Source organism: Apium graveolens, chromosome 11, assembly GCF_009905375.1.
Source record: "Apium graveolens cultivar Ventura chromosome 11, ASM990537v1, whole genome shotgun sequence".
Lineage (NCBI taxonomy): Eukaryota > Viridiplantae > Streptophyta > Magnoliopsida > Apiales > Apiaceae > Apium > Apium graveolens.
In genome coordinates this window covers 155,729,553-155,739,115 of record NC_133657.1, presented here as the reverse complement: position 1 = coordinate 155,739,115, position 9,563 = coordinate 155,729,553, and the positions used below count along the sequence as shown (strand labels likewise).

Below are 9,563 nucleotides of genomic sequence, written 5' to 3'. Positions count from 1 at the left end.
CTATTTTGGACTGTTATATGATTTTATAATGATTTATAAATTTATTAATTATTTTCCGTATAATTACAAAACTATTTTATAAAACCGGAAATCGTCCAACTTCAACCGTTTTTGCACTTTTACAACCCGAAACTCTTCGGAAAACTCCTTCCTAACCTAATCTGATTATTCCGGATATTTTCCGTATTTTGACTTTTTCGATCCGGATTACAGTTTGACCTGTGCGCTTCCTGGCGCAAAATTTTCGTTAGGATAATCATTTTGATAGATCAATAAAACCCGTATTCTCAAAAGACGGGATATTATTACATTATTTAGTATAAAGTGTTTTATAAGAAGCTCAATTTTGATAATCATCTAATATGGGTATCAAAACAGATCATTTTTACAGTTACTTAGAGGTTAAGTAACTTATTTTTCGATCCAATATGATCCAACGGGTATTAATATTCCATAAATATAAATAGCTTATATCTTATTTCATTTTACTCGTCTAATCACAATCATACAGTAAACATCAAACCACAAATGAAAGCGTTATCGAACTCGGAATCAAGCGTGCCATATACCGAATCAAAGCTCTCGAAAAGTTATTTCAGAATCAATCATCCATTTTAGTGCAAAAATTAAGGTTATTTTTTTATTTATTTATTTTAATTTGAATTAATTAATGATTAAAAGAGGAATTTTCGATGTTAATGTTGTTTGTGTGATTTGATGGCTTAATCTTGTAGATAATTTTATCCTGGTCATTTTGGTATATTATATGATGAATTTGGAGTTCAATAACATATAGAAAATTGAGTTTTATTCTCGGATTAATGAAATTAGGGTTTATGTGTTTGAATGTTCTTAATTAGAAATTATGCGTTTCTTTGTTTGAGCTGTAAGCTTTATTTTTTGTAAACCACCGACGTTTGATTTCCCAGATATTAAACCATACAAATACAATACTACTCCACAAGTACATACGCACCATAAACCAAATACTGAAACAGGATTACTTGAGCATACAGAAACTTATATACCCTATAATACCCTATAACATCAAAGATCTATACCCTGTTTTATTATTGAACCATTGTTCATCAGATACCTGATTCTTCAACAGGCTTGAAGCCGTCCTTCATATATATACCTTGATGTACCCTGTTGATGCTTATGAAATGTTTTATCAATGTTAATTATGATTCTGTTTTATTGAATTATAATGGTTATCATATTGAATCATTTTAAAATTGGATGGTTTTATAAATTTGGACCAGATTCGTGGTCGGACCAGATTCGTGGTCATATTAGGCCAATACGTGCCCTGGATCCAGTATAGAGAGCAAACCGTGTGCCTTGCTCGGGGTTAGTGCGTGACTGATCAGCAGCCTAAACTTGGTTTTTAAAAATGAAAAGTGAATATCCAATTCTAATCATTGCTTATCCATAAATTTGATTCTTCTGAATCATTTCAATTGGTCATTATTTACCCTCGGTTATTGTTATTATGACTTACTGAGCTAGCTAGCTCACTCTTGCAAACCTTTTTATATTTTCAATAGTTGAAAAGGAAATTGTTGGTAACGAGGATTCCCAGTCCAGTGTACGAGCTAGGATTTCAGGTTAAGTTGGATCGAGCTAGCAGAAGCTTTATATTGTAGTTGAGTTATGCAAGATTGTAAGAATAATATCATTATTAGTTATAAGTTGAACTAGTTGGGATTTGGTATGATGTAATAAAAGTTAAGGTTGTGGCTTGTTTTCATACTTTAACCTGTTGCAATCCGCGATTATGTAAAGAAGGGTCAATGCATATAATATTTTATATACAGGTTTATATATTATGTGTGTGTTTTGTGAGCCCCAAACTTCTGACCCGGGTTTGGAGGGTGTTACAACAACAACTTCGCATGATCCACAGTCACATCATGCACATGAGATTAAGGCATGATGTTCACACAGATGAAAGCATTCCAAGCACGAGCGAACCTGTTCATGCATGAAGCAGGGAAAGTGGCATACTCATTCGATCCCCTCTTGAACTTCCAATATATCTTCGGGATACACAACGTAGCCACAATAAAATCCAAGTCAAAGTCCTCCCCCGTCTTAGCATTCCAATCATCCTGAGTTAGCTATCTCGCCCGTTGGTTGATAACCCCACGAATCGCCTCCGGGGTGTAATCCATAATCAACCCCCTCACCACTGAATACCCATTCTTCTCCGCCTTTGCGTTCGTATAGAACTCGTGAACAACACTCATAGGAACAGCCACTGGTGCCTCACAGAAAGAAACCCAACCCATCTCCAAAATCATCTCAAGAAGCTTACCATCATTGCCCGATGGTAGAAAACCCCTCTCATTTGTTATCGGCTTAGTCAACAGCCTCGAGTATCCCGCTTCAGCCTCCAGAGTAGTAAACCTAGGTCTCATGTCCCCAACACCCGAAGAATCGGTGGTACTGCTGCTAACTTGAGTCCTTGTTATCTTTGGTGCCATTGGATTTGAATAAGTTACGATAAAAGAAGTGTATAAGAGAGATTTAGGTTTGAGAACTGAAAAGTATGGTGGAGATGATTGTGTATAAGTGTATATATATAGAGATTACGAATTATAAGTGGGATATAATTGTGGGATAGTGGGGATAATGGGCTTGATTAGGAGAAGGAATTTGGGGTAACAGAGGAGGGAAAATCGGCTGGTGTTTTGATTTTATATTGAATTTTCATTTTTCTATTTTTTTCTTTCTACAGGGGGTCAGCGCGGCCGCCCCGCGAGTCATCGCGGGTGCGCCGTGTCTCTGGAGTTCCAGCGCGGCCACCCCGCTTCCCAGTGCGGGCGCGCCGTGCTTCTGTACTTTCAGCGCGGCCCGCCAGGCAGCGCGAGCGCGCCGTGCTTCTGGAAAAAACACCCTATTTTTCTTTTCTTTTTTTGATTTTTTTATATCTTTTCTTCTGCTTTTTCTTCCTTCTATCTTCTACTAATGTACAACAAGTTTGGGTTGCCTCCCAAGAAGCGCTTGGTTTACATCGCTAGCTTGACGTAGATTCCCTAGATCAAGTTGACAATGAAACGACACTAACCACCTCGCGGTTTTCCGTATATCCATAGTAATACTTCAGACGCTATCCATTTACCTTGAATGCTTGGCCTGGATCATTCTCAAAAATCTCCACCGTTACATGTGGAACACAGTTTTGACAATAAATGGCCCTGACCATCTCGACTTCTATTTTCCAGGAAAAAGACGGAGATGAAAGTTGAACAAAAGAACTTGTTGTCCCGACACAAATGATTTGAGCACTAGACCCCTATCGTGCCACCTCTTGACTTTCTTCTTGTACATTTTATTGTTCTCATATGCTTGAAGTCGAAACTCATCGAGTTCATTCAATTGAAGCATCCTTTTCTTACCAGCTGCATCCATATCAAGGTTCAATTTCTTTAAAGACCAATATGCCTTGTGCTCTAGCTCCACAGGCAAATGACATCCCTTATGATAAACCAATTGAAATGGTGACATGCCTAGCGGAGTCTTGAATGCTGTTCGATATGCCCAAACAACTTCATCCAGCTTCAAAGACTAATTCTTTCTTGATGGACACACAACTTTCTCTAGAATACACTTGATCTCTCTATTAGATACCTCAGCTTGACCATTAGTCTGAGGATGGTAGGCTGTAGCAATTTTTTGTTGTGTATTTTTGTAAAGTTCGTTCTTAGGGAAGGACTAAATAAATATTAATTCAAGTATACGATCTATTAATGTCTAGACGTGTGTAGAAATAATTGTTGTGTTTGTTACTAGCTAAATTAAACTATCAAGTAATTAAATCAAAGATTTATAAATAAGGAAAAACAACCCGAGAACTAGGGTTCTTCAATTGGTTCAATGATTGTTGATGTATTGCGATCTTTACTTCTCTTACTTTGCTAAATATAATTCTTCTAAAATGTATATTGTTCTCTCCCAAGATACAAAATAATGCTTATAACTATATCCCAAAGTCACTCCCATGATCAATTGAAATACAATCATAAACTATTAAGACCCAAGAATTATAAGTTTCATAGCTCGCATATTAATCTCCCAATCAATAAACCATGTCCATCATATCATGAAAAAGAATTATGACTCATCTCCCAATTCATCACAACTCCTATAGATACAATTAAAGGTTCATGACTCCCTTAATTGGGTTAAGCCCTCAATGATAGATTAGCAAAGTAGAGAATTTGCACTACAATCAAACAAACATATATTACCAACAAATACTACCTAATTCTCGAATTAGAGAATTAGCTACTCATAATTAAGAAAGAAAACACAAATATATTAATATCAAAAATCATGATTACAAGAGTATAGAGTTAAGAAAGATACAACTTGATGAAATCTCTCAAACTTGGAGTGAATCCCTTCAATCCTTGCTCAAGTTCTCTCTAGCCTCTCTCCATACATCTCCTTCTATAAAACCCTAACTAATTGTTTTTATACTCAGATGGTACCTTTTTCCCATCATATAAGGTAACCAAAAGAGATTTTAAAATAAAGTAGAAATCTATTTGATTTATAATTTTTGTTAGGCTCGGGCCCTCAACCTCAGCATCATCAGGTCCAGAATGATGTCCTCGGGGCCTCTTCAGAAGAGCTCAGGCCCTGAACACTTTATTCTTCAAATCTGCTTCTCTCAGGCCCTGAACTCACAAGCTCAGGCCCTAAGGTAAGTGCATTTTCTCCACTAATTCCTTCAGGCCCTGAGACTCCAAGCTCAGGTCCTGAACTCCCTTAATTTCTTCTTTTATCATGTACTCCTCTCTTTTGCACCTTCTTCTTCCATAATTCCCTATAAACATAGAAAATTAAGTCTTAGCATCCATCTAAGTTAAATAACAACTAGTACTAATTATTTAAGACTAAAGCATCACAAAACAAGGTTAAAAGAAGCATAACATGACATAAAAGATCTATAAATTAGTCATGCATCTATGGACACACAACTTTCTCTAGAATACACTTGATCTCTCTGTTAGATACCTCAGCTTGACCATTAGTCTGAGGATGGTAGGTTGTAGTAATGCAATGATTCACATTATATCTTTGCATCATAGCAGTGAACTTGCGATTGCAGAAATACGATCCCTCGGGCACTGATTATGATTCTTGGAGTCCCAAATCTTGTGAATATCTGCTTGTGAAGAAAATTAAGCACTACCTTCGCATTGTTTGTCGGCAAAGCCTTGACTTCCACCCATTTCGACACATAATCAACCGGCAACAAGATATACTGATTATTGCAAGATGAGACAAATGGCCCCATGAAATTAATTCCCCAAACATCAAAGACCTCAAACTCGAGAAGCACATTAAGAGGCATCTCATTCTTCTTTGACATATTGCCAACACGCTGGCATCAATCACACTTCAAAATGAACTGCTGCGCATCCTTAAACAATATAGGCCAGAAGAATCTTGCTTGAAGGATACGGCCTATTGTCTTTTCTCTACCATAGTGGCCTCCATAAACAGTTGAATAATAGTCGTGCAAGATACCCTCCGTCTCGTTGTACGAAATACATCTCCTGATGATTTGGTCAGCTCCTTGCCGAAACAAAAATGGCTCATCCCACCTGTACCACTTCACCTCATGAAGAAACTTCTTCCTTTGAGCAAAAGACAAGTCTGGAGGCATAATGTTGCTCACAAGGTAGTTCACAATGTCTACAAACGACGGTTCCTCTTCTTGCACCCCAAACAATTGCTCATCGAGAAAAGACTCATTTATCAATGTTTATCCTGTGAAGTTGCACTTGGATCTTCTAAATGAGAGAGATGATCAGCAACTTGATTCTCAGTACCTTTTCTATCCTTGATCTCTAACTCAAACTCTTGAAGTAAAAGAACCCATTGAATCAATCTAGGCTTCAAGTCCTTCTTCGAGACGAGATAGCGAATAACAGCGTGATCAGTGAAAACTGCCACCTTCGTCCCAATCAAATAAGAACGAAACTTCTCAAAACCGTAGATAATAGCCAATAGCTCCTTCTCAGTAGCAGTATAGTTCAGTTGAGAACCATTGAGGGTCTTACTAGCATAGTAGACCACATGAAATATATTGTTCTTCCTTTTCCCAAGAACTGCTCCAACTGTATAGTCACTTGCATCACACATCAATTCAAACGGCTCATTCCAATCAGGTACAGTTATGACAGGTGCCGTAATCAAACTTTTATTTAAGCTCTCAAAAGCAGCTAGACACTCATCATCAAAATTGAAAGGGACATCTTTATCCAATAAATTGCACAATAGTTTAGATATTTTTGAGAAGTCCTTGATGAAACGATGAAAGAAACCCGCATGACCAAGAAAACTGCGAATCCCCTTAACAGAAATTGGTGGAGGAAGGTTTTTAATGACCCCCACCTTGGCTTTGTCCACCTCAAGACCCTTATTAGAGACCTTGTGCCCAAGAATGATGCCCTATTACACCATAAAGTTACATTTCTCCCAGTTGAGAACCAGATTAGTTTCAACACACCTTTTAAGAACTGTGCCAAGGTTAAGAAAGCACTCGTCGAAAGAATCCCCAAACTCAGAAAAATCATCCATGAACACCTCCACATTATGACCAATCATGTCAGAAAAAATAGCCATCATGCATCTCTAAAATGTGTCATGTGCACCACACAACCCAAATGAAACTCTTCTGAAGGCAAAAGTACCAAACGGACAAGTGAAGGTAGACTTTTCCTGATCTTCTGGAACAATGCAAATCTGATTATAACCCGAATAGCCATCCAAAAGACAACAATACTCATGCCCAGCCAACATGTCAAACATGTGATCAATAAAGGGAAGGGGGACGTGATCCTTCCTCCTGGCCTTGTTCAGCTTCCTATAACCCATGCAAACTCTCCACCCTGTGACTGTTTGAGTAGGAATAAGCTCATTCTTTTTATTAGCAACCACTGTGATGCCTCCTTTCTTCGGCACACACCGAACTAGGCTCACCCAAGAACTGTCAGAAATAGGATAGATGATCCATGCATCTAGCCATTTAAGAACTTTCTTCTTCACGACCTCTTTCATGATCGAATTTAGCCTTCTCTATTACTCAACAGTCGGCTTACTACCTTCCTCTAGCAGAATTTTATGCATACAATAAGAAGGGCTGATTCCCATGATATCTGCTCTAGTCCATCCAATTACCTATTTGAACTCTCTTAGAATTCTCAATAGCTTTTCCTCATCACTACCTGAAAGGTTAGATGCAATAATAATAGGCAAAGTAGATGCATCACCTAAAAACGCATACATCAGTGTTCAGGAAAAGGTTTAAGCTTGAGTGTAGGAGCTTCCTCAATAGATGGCTTAAGGCGCTTTGAAGACTTTTTCAGCTCCTCCAATCCAAGAGATTCAAAAGGAATATCCAGCCTTCTCTTCCAAGGAGAAGCATTCAAATACTGTAACTGTTCATCACCTTCATCATCTTCACTATCCGAATTCCCCATCAGGGCTTTCTCTAAGGCATCAGACCTTAGCATTTGATGAAGTTCTGAAGTAACCACATAATCGACCAATTCCACTTTTAAGCACTCCTCGTTATCAGTAGGGAATTTCATGGCATTGAAAACATTAAATGTCACATCCTGATCCAGTACTCGCATAGTGAGCTCACCCTTCTACATATCAATCAAGGTATGGCCAATAACCAAGAAAGGTCTTCCCAAGATTATGGGAATCTTTTTATCCTCCTCAAAATCAAGAATTACAAAGTCAGCAGGAAAAATGAGTTTAGCCACCTTGACCAAGACATCCTCGACCAAGACATCCTCCACAATACCTCTTGGATATGTAATAGAATGATCGGCCAACTGCAAGGACATATAAGTAGGCTTAGGATCAGGTAAATCCAACTTCTTGAAGATAGACAAAGGCATCGGACTAATGCTAGCTCCAAAATCACACAAACACTTGTTGAACGACAAGTTTCCGATGGTGGAAGGAATAGTGAAGCTTCCAGGATCTTTAAACATCGGAGGCAACTTCCATTGCAGCACATCACTACATTCCTCCATAAGAGCAATGGTCTCTAAGTCATCGAGCTTCACTTTCCAAGAGAGAATAGCTTTCATAAACTTCGCATAGCTAGGCATATATTCAAGAGCTTCAGCAAAAGGTATGTTGATATGAAGTTTCTTGAACACCACCAGAAACTTAGCAAATTGTTTATCCAACTTCTGCTTCTGCAACCTCTTAGGAAAAGAAGGTGGAGGATAAACCTGTTTCTCCCCTGTATTACCCTCAGGAGGAGTGTGTTCCACAGTTTTCTTCATTGGTTCCACTTCTGCTTCCTTCTTCACATCTTCTTCAGCCACAACTTCAACTTATGGAACTTAAGATTTTTCGGGGTTCGCAACCTTCCCAGACCTCAATGTAATTACCTTGACCTGCTCCTTAGCTTCCCTCTTTCCTGGAATTTCTGTGTCACTAGGGAGTGTACCAGGTTGTCGATTCAGCAAGGCATTTGCAATTTACCCAATTTCATTGTCCAAGGTCTTAATAGAAATCGCTTGGCTCTTGCACATGAGCCTCAACTCTTTCAATTCAGATTTTTCATTAGATTATGGTAGTTGCTGAAGTTGGAGTTGTTATCTTGGTGCATATTGCGGTTGTTGAAAACCAGGAGGGTTATATTGGTTTGCTGCATACTGCTGATAAGGCTGTTGCACCGCATTCTGATTGTTACTCCAGCTGAAGTTAGAATGATTGCGGTTGTTGGGATGATAAATGGCTGGAGCTGGTTGCTGCGACCTCTGAAAGTTGGTCACAAACTGAGCTAATTCACTATAAATATCACGCTGCTCAGTCTCATGCGCACCTGCACAAAGTTCTTAAACACTTATGATCTGATTAACTCCATAATTAGCCAAAGAATCCACCTTCATCGTTAAAGCTTGAAGCTAAGAAGCTGTAGCAGTAGCTGTATCCACTTCCAAAATTCCCGCTACCTTGACTTGAGGCATTCTCTGAGTTTGGGTTCTGGTATTCATTAGCAGCCATCAGCTCAATAAACTCATAAGCTTCATCGTAGGTTTTAGCCCATAAGGCTCCACCTGATGCTACATCGAGCATGGATCTGAACTGTGCACCCAAACTATTGTAAAAGCAATTGATAATCATCCAGTCAGGCATCCCATGATGAGGACAATTCCTAAGCATCTCCTTGTAGCGATCTCAAGCCTCACACAAAGATTCTCCTGATTGCTGCGCAAATTAGTAAGTATGTTTTTGATTGCAGCTGTCTTCGCCATAGGAAAGAATTTAGTTAGAAACTTTTGAGCAAGATCCTTCCATTTGGTGATAGAACCTGGTTGTAGAGAATGCAATCAGCACTTAGCTTTATCCCTCGGAGAAAATGGGAAAAGCCTCAACTTAATAGCATCTTCAGAAACTCCATTGAAATTCAAAGTGTCACAGATCTCGATGAAATCTCTGATGTGCATGTTGGGATCTTCTATAGGAGAACCCCCAAACTGAACTGAATTCAGTATCATCTTAATCGTGCTCGA

At 38.7% G+C, this 9,563-nt stretch overlaps 1 non-coding gene across 1 annotated transcript; it reads left to right on the top strand.

Moving 5' to 3' along the window:
- Positions 1–9,184: 9,184 nt before the first annotated feature.
- Positions 9,185–9,290, top strand: LOC141699594 (small nucleolar RNA R71). Its single transcript, XR_012566038.1, has one exon. It is a non-coding gene; the product is annotated as a small nucleolar RNA R71 (small nucleolar RNA).
- The last annotated feature ends 273 nt before the right edge of the window (positions 9,291–9,563 follow it).